A 10,698-nucleotide genomic window follows, 5' to 3' on the forward strand; every position below is an offset into this window, starting at 1 on the left:
GTCATTGTTTGAGATCCAACCCACTACAGTGATGTCATCAGCAAACTTGAACATTTGGAGGTGAATTTGGCCATGCAGTCAAAGGCGTATAAGGAGTATAGTAAGGGGCTGAGGACACAGCCTTGCGAGCACCAGCGTTGAGGATGATCATGGAAGAGATGTTGTTGCCTATCCTTACTAACTGCAGTCTGTGGGTTAGGAAGTCCAGGATCTAGTTGCAGAGGGAGGAGCTGAGCTCCAGGCCACGAAATTTGGAGATGAGTCTCATAGGAATGATGGTGTTGAAGGCTGAGCTGTAGTCTATGAATGGGAGTCTGACATGGGTGTCCTTGTTATCTAGGTGTTCCAGGGTTGAGTGCAGGGCCAGCGAAATGGCATCTGCTGTGGACCTGTTGCAGCGATAGGCGAACTGTAGTGGATCCAGGCAGTCTGGGAGGCAGGAAGTGATTTGTGCCATGACTAACCTTTGAAGCACTTTATAATGATGGATGTCAGAGCAACCGGACGATAGTTATTAAGGCACGCTGCTTGGCTTTTCTTTGGTACTGGGATGATGGTCATCTTTTTGAAGCAGATAGGGACCTCAGATTGTTGTAAAGAGAGGTTGAAGATGTCTGCGAATATCCCCGCCAGCTGATCTGCGCAGGATCTGAGTGCTTGTCTGGGTACCCCATCTGGGCCAGTCGTTTTCCATGGGTTGACTTTCGAGAAAGCTGTTCTGACATCTGCAATGGTGACCCCCCAGATACAGGTTCATCCAGGGCTTCCAGGGTGGAGGGCATGCACTCACTGACCTCTTGCTCAAAACGGGTGTAGAATGCATTCAGCTCATCAGGGAGAGGTGCGTTGGAGCTGGCGATTTTACATGCCTTCATCTTGTAGCCTGTTATGCCTTGCAGACCTTGTCATAGTCGGCGGAGGTCTGTGTGGCTAGCCTGGAACTCCTATCTTGGTCCGGTACTGTCTTTTGGCATCTTTGAGGGATACCCTTAGATTTACATCCTTAGATCCTGAATGCCATTGCCTAAATATCTGAAATATCCTTTTGCTTTGTAAACCTATATATCCCCTCTCCAAAACAACCCCCCCGCCCCCTCCCAATTCAGCTTAAAACCCTCTCTACTTCCCTAGTTATGTGATTTGGAAAAACACTGATCCCAGCATGGTTCAGATGGAAGCCATCATGAAGGTACAACCCCCACTCTTCGAGATTGTCTAGTTCATGGTCTCCAAAATGAGGCTATCCAAAGAAGTTTGCCCACTGAATATGCTTTGACTTTAAAGACAGCAGTAGAAGTTGCAGTGGCAATGGAATTGGCTGCAAAACTGGCTCTGTGATTTGTTGCAGGAATGAAGATCCACAAGTTGGGAACTGCCCATAAGAAGTCAAAGCATCAACAAGCATGTCACAAATGTTCCAAAATGGACCATTCAGTGAGTGAATGCTGGAGCAAAGAAAGTCAATGAAAGAATTGTGGCAAAAAGGATCACATTGCAAAAGCTTGTTGGGCTAGACGAGCTTCCCTGAGAAAAATATTCAGAAAAATAATCTGGATACCTTCAAGGACAACATGGAAGAAAATAATGATGACTGTGAAGAAGAGAAAGTCCAGAAATATGATGAGGAGCTCCCACTGAACGTCTTATCCACGTGGAGCAAATTACATAGGTGCTTCTGAAGTTGGTGGACAACCCATTAGAATTGAGGTTGATACTGATGCTGCTATATCTTTAATTTCTAAGACTATATACCAACAAAAGCTGAAGCATCTTTAAAACCTGCTGATGTGATTTTAAGGACACATACAGAAGACATTGTGCTGTTAAAAGGTTGCTTAACGGTTAATGTAGAGTTGAGTAAACAAACAGCGGAATTGCCTCTCCGTGTGCTCCATGGTACTTTTCCAGCTCTATTTGGGAAATCATGGTTGGAGAAGCTTATCTGAAGTGCTGTCAATGGACTGGTCTATGTCAAAAAAGACCTATAGCACCTTCTGGATATATACAAGAGTGTATTCGATGAAATACTTGGCTCAATGAAGGAATTTCAAGTGAAACTCAAGATGAAGCCTAATAGTCCACCAAAAAGTCTCAAAGCAAGAGCCGTGCCGTATGCAATTCATCCCAACGTCGAAGACAAATTAGTATGACTTATTAACACTAGTGTGTTAGAACCAGTTACAATGAGTGACTCAGTTGCCGCCATTGTGCCTATCATGAAACGAGATGGTTCAATTCGTATTTGTGATGATTTTAAAACAACCATAAAATTGGTGTTGTGCACTGATCAATATCCGCTTTAATTGAAGATTTTGTTTGCTGGGTTATCAGGTGGGCAGAAATGCAGCAAGATTGATCTTTTACAAGCATATTTACAGATGAATGTGGTTACTGAATCTCAACCATTGCTTACCATCGTGACTCACAAAGATCTTTTTCATTATAAAAGGTTGTAATAACGTCCATACCAGCCCTGTTCCAAGGATTGATGGGTTAGTTTTTAAGTAGTTTCACTGATATACAATGTTACCTGGATGATATTCTAATTACAGGGTCCAGTGGACAAGAGCACATGAATAATTTAGAAGCAACATTGGAACATCTTCAAGCACGTGGACTGTGTATCAAGAACGAAAAATGTGACTTTTTCCAGACGTCAGTCCAGTATTTGGGTCATATTATTGATAGTAAAGGACTACATAAAGCACCTAAAAAGATGGAAGCTATCTTTGAAGCACTATAAGCAATAACTGTGATGCAATTGAGGTCATTTCTAGGATTAGTAAATTATGGCAAATCTGTTCCTAACTTAGCTACATTATTGAAGTCATTGCGTAATTTACTATGTATGAAACAGTCGTAGGACTGGACAACAGAATGTGAGAAAGCATACAAGGATGTCAAGAATGCTTTGCAGAAGTCTGAAGTATTGGTCAATCCAATCCAACACTATCATTACTGCTCTTGCGATGCTTCACCCTATGGAGTAGTGGCAATAGTTTGACTTCTTCAGGAGAAAAATGACGCATAACGTTTGCTTCACGTACTCTGATGCTGAATCCAACTATGCTCAGAAAAAGAAGCATTGAGAATATTTTTTGGCATACGAATGTTTTATCATTATTTATATGGTTGTCATTTCACATTATTGACTGATCATCGATCTTTAACTACTAATTTAGGGCCTTTTAAAGGAATACCATCGTTAGCTGCTAGCTAATTGCAAAGATGGCCATGGATCTTAGCTGCACATTCTAACGATATAAAGTATCATCAGTCAGAGTGCCATGCACATGCATTATCATACTTACCTTTAACTATTGAACAGATGCCACCAAATAGTTTTGCTAATATTCTTTATTTTTTGCTGGTAGATCATTTGCCTGTGACAGCTTCTCAAGTTCAGAGACATTCCAGTAATGTTCCTGTAATGGGGAAGGTGATGGATAAGGGGTTAAAAGGAACGATAGCTGGAATGTATCATACGCATCCTGATTTGAAACCATATGTATCAAGAAAGCTTGAGTTGACCATCCAAGTTGGGTGTCTATTGTGGAAAATCAGAGTGAACATTCCTCCCGGTCTGCATGGAAGCGTTCTTGAACAACTAAATGAAGGACATCCTGGTATAGTCTGGATGAAGGAATTAGCACGTAGTTATTTTTGATTTAATTTATTATTGTCACATATATTAGTATACAGTGGAAAGTATTGTCTCTTGCGCTATATAGACAAAGCATACTGTTCATAGAGAAGGAAACGAGAGAGTGCAGAATTCAGCGTTACAGTCGTAGCTAGGGTGTAGAGAAAGATCAACTTAATGTGAGGTAGGTCCATTCAAAAGTCTGATGGCAGCAGGGAAGAAGCTGTTCTTGAGTCGGTTGGTACGTAAGCTCAGACTTTTGTATCTTTTTCCCGACAAAAGAAAGTGGATGAGAGTATGTCTGGGGTGCGTGACATCCTTAATTATGCTGGCTGCTTTGCCGAGGCAGCAGGACGTGTAGACAGAGTCAATGGATGGGAGGCTGGTTTGCGTGATGGATTGGGCTACCTTAGTGGCTGGGTCTGGATGTTCAGATTGAGGAAAAAGTAGGAGAGTGTCAATCCTGTGCACGAATAAGAAATACACCTCCATTGTCTCCTTTACACCCTTGAGAGTGGCCTAAAATGCCATGGCAATGATTGCATGTAGATTTTGCTGGTCCGTTTGTGGGTTACATGTTCTTCATCATAATTGATGCACACTCAAAGTCATTGCAGTGTTAATGTAAGCCTACTTGTGACACTAATAATCAAACTTAAAACTCCGAGGCACTTTTCTCCCCCATTGAGGCTCCTTTCTCCCACTCTGAGGCCGTTTTCTTTGTTCTATGGCCTTCTTTCCCTGATCTGAAGGTCGCTTGCTCCTGCTTTGAAGCCCACTTTTCCCCACTGCAAGGCCCCCTTTTCCCCTTTCCAAGGCCCGCCTTCCCTTCTCCAAGGCCCATTTCCACTCCCGTCACTGCACTGCCCACACTCGCCCCTGTTTGCTCACTCTCCCCGTCGCTCCACTGTCTTCAAATTTTATTGATCAGTGTTTATTTGATCTCGTGGTTCCTCCAGGGAGTTTCCCTTCTGTTACTTCTAAAGAGTCAAAACATTAAACCCATTTCTTTATTTCTGTTTCCTCTGCTCCGTTATTGGCTTTCATTGCTTCAGAAATTATTCCCTCGCCTCTGAAACCTCTTTCAGCAGCTTTGCCTTATCAGAATAGTCACTGAATCATAGAATCAGACCGCTTAGAAGCAGATAATTTAGCCTATCATGCTTATATATCAGCCCTTTTAAGGAGCTATCCAATTAGAAACATAGAAAACTACAGCACAAAACAGGCCCTTCGGCCCCACAAGTTGTGCCAAACATATCCCTACCTTTTAGGCCTACCTATAACCCTCCATCCTATTAAGTCCCATGTACTCATCCAGGAGTCTCTTAAAAGACCCTATTGAGTTTGCCTCCACCACCACTGACGGCAGCCGATTCCAAATTAGCTCTGCAAATATTTTTTTCTCAGATATATGGACACCCTTTCAGACAGTGCAATCCAGATTATACTAACTCAGTCTATGAAACTCCTCATCCACTGGGTTGTTTGTCAATTCCATAAACTTGGTCCTCTGATTACCGACCCTCCTGACAGTGGAAGCAGCTTCTCCTTATTTAATGGACAGAGTTGGACAAAGTCAGTCTCTGAAGTGTTAGTGAATTGCAGAATATAATTTAATAAAAATAGTATCTGACTTATTCTGAGAATCAATTGATTATTGATTTATAATCAATCGATATGATTCCCTTTATGGCAAAAGCATTCCTACTACGAAATAGCAGACTCTCTGCTGATTCACCATCATCGACACCAGAGGATATCTTCTCATATCAAAAATCTTGTGTAGGGTTCCAGATCCATTGAAATCTGCTGGGTAAATATTTCCTATGCGAATTTTATTAAAATATCAACATTTATCCAATTGCATTTCCCAGTAAGGCTGCCCTCTAATAGGATTTCTAATGTTAATGTAATCAGCAACCTGTAACACCAGAAGCTCACTTTGACACTGCCTGCTGTCAAGACTTAATTATATTTTCAGTTTAAATCACAGTACCTTCTCCAAGTTGTGAGAATTCCCTGAGGGAATTAACTCCCTTCTATTCAAAAACATGCTTCTGGTTAAAGCCAGGAACCTGTTTTGACATGCTAGGGGGAAACCTCATAGAAGGCAGTCCCAGAACTTGATAAAAGGTCTATCACTTAAATTGAGAAGGTTTTAAATAAAATGTCCTTTCCCTAACCCATAGCAGAAGACAGAACCCAACATTCTTGCCAATGGTTCCTATGTCTTTCCAGTCCCTTTGCTCCCTCCTGCTTCTCCCACATTTCCTCCGGCAATTTTCTTGGCTCCACTATTAGCATTTTGATTCTTTCTGCCATTGTTCCCCCTTTTCCCATTTCAATAACAAGTTCCCAAGTTGTGAGTTTGCCCTTTGGGGAATTCCCACCCTGAAGTTCAAAATCTATTCTTGGTCGAGGCCAAGAAACTCCTTTTGACGACAAGGAGATTGAGTGGATTTCCTACATCTTAAACTGGAAAGGCTTTAAATACAATTACCTTTTCTAAATCTAGAACCAGAAGGGGAATTTAATCCTACTTTCTCCTTCCCCTACTGTCCATTCCCTCACCCTCACATTGCCTCACATCACTTTCTTCCCCAAAGAACCATCTCACATTTTCCTGCCCTCATGTCACTTCCCATTTTGAGTACCATAGGCATCAGCACCTTTCTGAATTTCAACTTTTTCTGCTCCATCCCATGGCATTGACCAGATTTGTCTCTAAGCAGAACCCCACATTCTTTACTAGAAAATGCAATCTGTGCAATACATCCTTTAGAACAAAGAAAATTACAGCACAGGAACAGGCCCTTTGGCCCTCCAAGCCTCCACCGACTATGCTGCTTGACTTAACTAAAACCCCCTACCCTTCCGGGGACCATATCCCTCTACTCCCATCCTATTCATGTACTTGTCAAGACGCCCCTTAAAAGTCACTGCCGTATCTGCTTCCACTACCTCCCCCAGCAACGAGTTCCAGGCACCCACTACTCTCTGTGTAAAAAATCTGCCTCGTACATCTCCTTTAAACCTTGCCCCTCGCACCTTAAACCTATGCCCTCTAGTAATTGACTCTTCCACCCTGGGAAAAAGTTTCTGACTATCCACTCTGTCCATGCCTCTCATAATCTTGTAGACTTCTATCAGGTCTCCCCTCAACTTCCGTCGCTCCAGTGAGAACAAACCAAGTTTCTCCAACCTCTCCTCATAGCTAATGCCCTCCATACCAGGCAACATCCTGGTAAATCTTTTCTGTACCCTCTCCAAAGCCTCCACATCCTTCTGGTAGTGTGGTTAATACATCCAATTCAAGCAGAATTAATACTAATTAGAATAGAATAGAAACCCTACAGTGCAGAAGGAGGCCATTCGGCCCATCGAGTCTGCACCGACCATAATCCCACCCAGGCCCCACCCCCACATATTTTACCCGCTAATCCCTCTAACCTACACATCCCAGGACTCTAAGGGGCAATTTTTTAACCTGGCCAATCAACCTAACCCGCACATCTTTGGACTGTGGGAGGAAACCGGAGCACCCGGAGGAAACCCACGCAGACACGAGGAGAATGTGCAAACTCCACACAGACAGTGACCCGAGCCGGGAATCGAACCCGGGACCCTGGAGCTGTGAAACAGCAGTGCTAACCACTGTGCTACCGTGCCGCCTTATAATTTAATTTGGCAGCTTTAACATTTGCAGGACAAGTATTTTTTAACTGTCAAATCAAAACATTCTGGACTGCCAGATGTCATGGGTTGCATTGTGTAAGTAATTCTTCACAATAGTGTAGATAATGAATTAGTAAAGTGGGAATTTCATTTAAATATTGCACACTCCCCACTCTCACCTGCATTATGGCAGCCTAAAATATGGGTCCATTGGCCTGTTAACAAGCTCAATAGCCCATTAATGGCAGGCCAGCTGCTGAATTTGGTACCTGCCCACCCACTGTATTGTGGAAAACCTGAGTGTTGACGTTAGTTTGGTCACCCAACATCAACACACTGGGTTTACACGTGCAGTCCCGATTTGCAAATATAAAATCCTGGCCTAAGTCTCCCAGCTTTCCAGAAAGAAGCTACAGCTGTTGAGTTGTAAGCAATTGTGCTGTAAACTATCCCTTTAATTCTAAGGTGAAAGGGAGTTGTGATCAAAGATAACTGATCACTATTTCTACTTCGATTTCAATTCCCTTCCTGCACCTCTTGTTTTGATTTGATTTGATTTATTATTGTCACATGTATTAGTATACAGTGTAAAGTATTGTTTCTTGCACGCTATACAGACAAAGCATACAGTTCATAGAGAAGAAAACGAGAGAGTGCAGAATGTAGTGTTACATCATAGAGTGTAGAGAAAGATCAACTTAATGTGAGGTAGGTCCATTCAAAAGTCTGATGGCAGCAGGGAAAAAGCTGTTCTTGAGTCGGTTGGTATCTTTTTCCAAAGATAGATAGAAGAGAGTATGTCCGGGGTGCGTGGGGTCTTGAATTATGCTGGCTGCTTTGCTGAGGCAGTGGGAAGCGTAGACAGAGTCAATGGATGGGAGGCTGGTTTGGGTGGATTGGGCTACATTCACGACCCTTTGTAGTTTCTTGCAGTCTTGGGAAGAGCAGGAGCCATACAAAGCCATACAAAGGATGGAAAATTTTCGGATTGGAGGCAGGTTGCGAGCTGAGTGCCACAGGGATCAGTGCTTGGTCCTCTGCTCTTTGTGATTTTTATTAATGACTTAGAGGAGGGGGCTGAAGGGTGGATCAGTAAATTTGCTGATGACACCAAGATTGGTGGAGTAGTGGATGAGGTGGAGGGCTGTTGTAGGCTGCAAAGTGACAGATAGGATGCAAAGCTGGGCTGAAAAATGGCAAATGCAGTTTAACCCTGATAAATGTGAGGTGATTCATTTTGGCAGGACTAATTTAAATGTGGATTACAGGGTCAAAGGTAGGGTTCTGAAGACTGTGGAGGAACAGAGAGATCTTGGGGTCCATATCCACAGATCTCTAAAGGTTGCCACTCAAGTGGATAGAGCTGTGAAGAAGGCCTATCGTGTGTTAGCTTTTATTAACAGGGGGTTGGAGTTTAAGAGCCGTGGGGTTATGCTGCAACTGTACAGGACCTTGGTGAGACCACATTTGGAATATTGTGTGCAGTTCTGGTCACCTCACTATAAGAAGGATGTGGAAGCGCTGGAAAAAGTGCAGAGGAGATTTACCAGGATGCTGCCTGGTTTGGAGGGTAGGTCTTATGAGGAAAGGTTGAGGGAGCTAGGGCTGTTCTCTCTGGAGCGGAGGAGGCTGAGGGGAGACTTAATAGAGGTTTATAAAATGATGAAGGGGATAGATAGAGTGAACGTTCAAAGACTATTTCCTCGGGTGGATGGAGCTATTACAAGGGGGCATAACTATAGAGTTCATGGTGGGAGATATAGGAAGGATATCAGAAGTAGGTTCTTTACGCAGAGAGTGGTTGGGGTGTGGAATGGACTGCCTGCAGTGATAGTGGAGTCAGACACTTTAGGAACATTTAAGCGATTATTGGATAGGCACATGGAGCACACCAGGATGATAGGGAGTGGGATAGCTTGATCTTGGTTTCAGATAAAGCTCGGCACAACATCGTGGGCTGAAGGGCCTGTTCTGTGCTGTACTGTTCTATGTTCTATAAAGCTGTGGTATAACCAGAAAGAATGCTTTCTGTGGTGCATCTTAAAAGTTGGTGATGCACTAAGGCAGACTTTTGTCTGTTTCTGTAGCTAGTTATTCCTGGAACAGGTTGCTAGTCTGTCGCCAGAGGCCTATAGCTTGAGGGACGCCAGCCCACACCAAGCTTAGCTGACCAGGAGTCTCTCGTGTTCTTACCGCCAGCCATTGGCATGTTGGAATGATTTGCAGGTTGGCACTCAATCTCTTTGGCTGTGTTATGAACTGACATTCTTAAGCCAGTGTGGTAGCATGGGCCCCTTCAAGGGGTGAACATTTGATGGTCACGTGACTATGGGGAGGCTGCGCATGAAGCCGAGCCAATCGGGAGCAAGGGTGAATGTCCTGGGACAGGGAAAAACCTCTGTTGGAACCAGAGCGTAGAAGAGAGTAGATGTATTTTGCAGTTCTGTCAGACCCTTATATTGTATATTATTGTTAATAAGTCAATAATTATTTGATGCCACAATGAATTGCCTTCAACATTACTACCCTGGTGATGAGGAAAACTTTGTTCGTTGTCAGGAGATTGCAGTGTGCAGTTAAAGGGGCGAGTGAGTGTTGAAGCTACAAAGAGACAGGTACACATAAAAAGCCTTTAATCAAAAAGATTGAGCCATTTGACCCAGAAGAAAAACATTGGGGTCAGTATATCGAAAGGCTGCGTTATTTCTTTGTAGCTAGTGAGATCATGGCAAAGGAAAAATGAACGGTGATACTGTTCACAGTCTGTGACCTACAAACCTACAGCCTCGTGAGAAATCTGACATCGCTTGACACTCCAGAAACAAAGTCTTTTGACCAGATAGGCAAAATGTCAAAGATCATTTTAACCCCCGACCTTTAATCATCATGTTGAAGTATGAATTTCATTCTGCAGTCCGGGAGACCTTCTACAGTTTTGTGGCCAGGTTGAGGGTTAGCAGAGCACTGTGAGTTTATCCCAACTTTGGGGGAGATGTAAGAGACCGTTTGGTCTGTGGAACAACAGCCTCACAGTACAGAAACAGACTAAAATCTCTTGAGAAAAGCTGTGGAGATGGCTCAGGAGACTGAATGCGCTGAGCAGGGTGTAAGTGAACTACAAGGTTTGCCCAATGAGGTGAACCTTTTGTGGTAGGAAATGGCTGCTCTGAGGAACAGCCCGAGTGAGGGTGCAGCAGTGCTCGAGAGGGGGAGTACAGCACCAGGGGTGGAAGCTTGTTTTCAATGTGAGGGACAGCACACACAAGAAACTTACCGCTGCAGAAATTACGCGCGTTTCTGTTGTAAAAGGAAGGGTCATTTACAACCATGATGCAGAATGAAGCAGGCAGGACAGAATGCAAGAAAAAAATGGCAAC

This window comes from Mustelus asterias, chromosome 18, assembly GCF_964213995.1.
Source record: "Mustelus asterias chromosome 18, sMusAst1.hap1.1, whole genome shotgun sequence".
In the NCBI taxonomy this organism is placed as follows: Eukaryota; Metazoa; Chordata; class Chondrichthyes; order Carcharhiniformes; family Triakidae; genus Mustelus; species Mustelus asterias.